Below are 525 nucleotides of genomic sequence, written 5' to 3' on the forward strand. Positions count from 1 at the left end.
TCACAGTTGGAGCTCTTAGAAATACCATGTGCGAACAACAAGAATAATAAAGTAAGTCACAATGTGAACCTTTTCTTTACAAAATTCAAATGGATGAATGATTAATAACTTACAAGTTTTACTGCTCTGACGATGCGTGAGCAACACATTGTGAAGAGAGAGTATGACCGGAAATGTAGCGTCAAACAAAATACCAGAAGAAGAAAACGGCGCTTTTCAAAATAAAAGCAAAACAGACCACAAAATAACACTAGAACTGCAATGTATTGTTAACAAAAAAATATATAATACTGTGTAGGAGAATAGAATTGCAATTTATCAGAGACATTTACACCCACCTACACGAAGTTGTGCATTGTTTTAGTTATCAAAATTCTTTTGACAACTTTTTGTCACAAGGGTTCCTCCGACACTATATGCAAGTTTTTGTGCTCACGCTCCAGGAGCATTTAGACAAAGTAGATTTCCCATATACAGTGGGGTTCAAAGGTTTGGGCACCCCAGGTAAAAATTTGTATTAATGTG

General features: G+C 35.6%; 1 long non-coding RNA gene across 1 annotated transcript in view; it reads left to right on the plus strand.

Moving 5' to 3' along the window:
* The window catches only part of LOC116703179 (uncharacterized), a 14669-nt gene extending 14267 nt beyond the window's left edge, over positions 1-402 (plus strand). The window contains exon 4 of the long non-coding RNA XR_004335369.1: positions 349-402. This is a non-coding gene — a long non-coding RNA (uncharacterized LOC116703179). The remainder of the gene's footprint in view (positions 1-348) is intronic.
* The last annotated feature ends 123 nt before the right edge of the window (positions 403-525 follow it).

This window comes from Etheostoma spectabile, chromosome 15 (assembly GCF_008692095.1).
Source record: "Etheostoma spectabile isolate EspeVRDwgs_2016 chromosome 15, UIUC_Espe_1.0, whole genome shotgun sequence".
In the NCBI taxonomy this organism is placed as follows: Eukaryota; Metazoa; Chordata; class Actinopteri; order Perciformes; family Percidae; genus Etheostoma; species Etheostoma spectabile.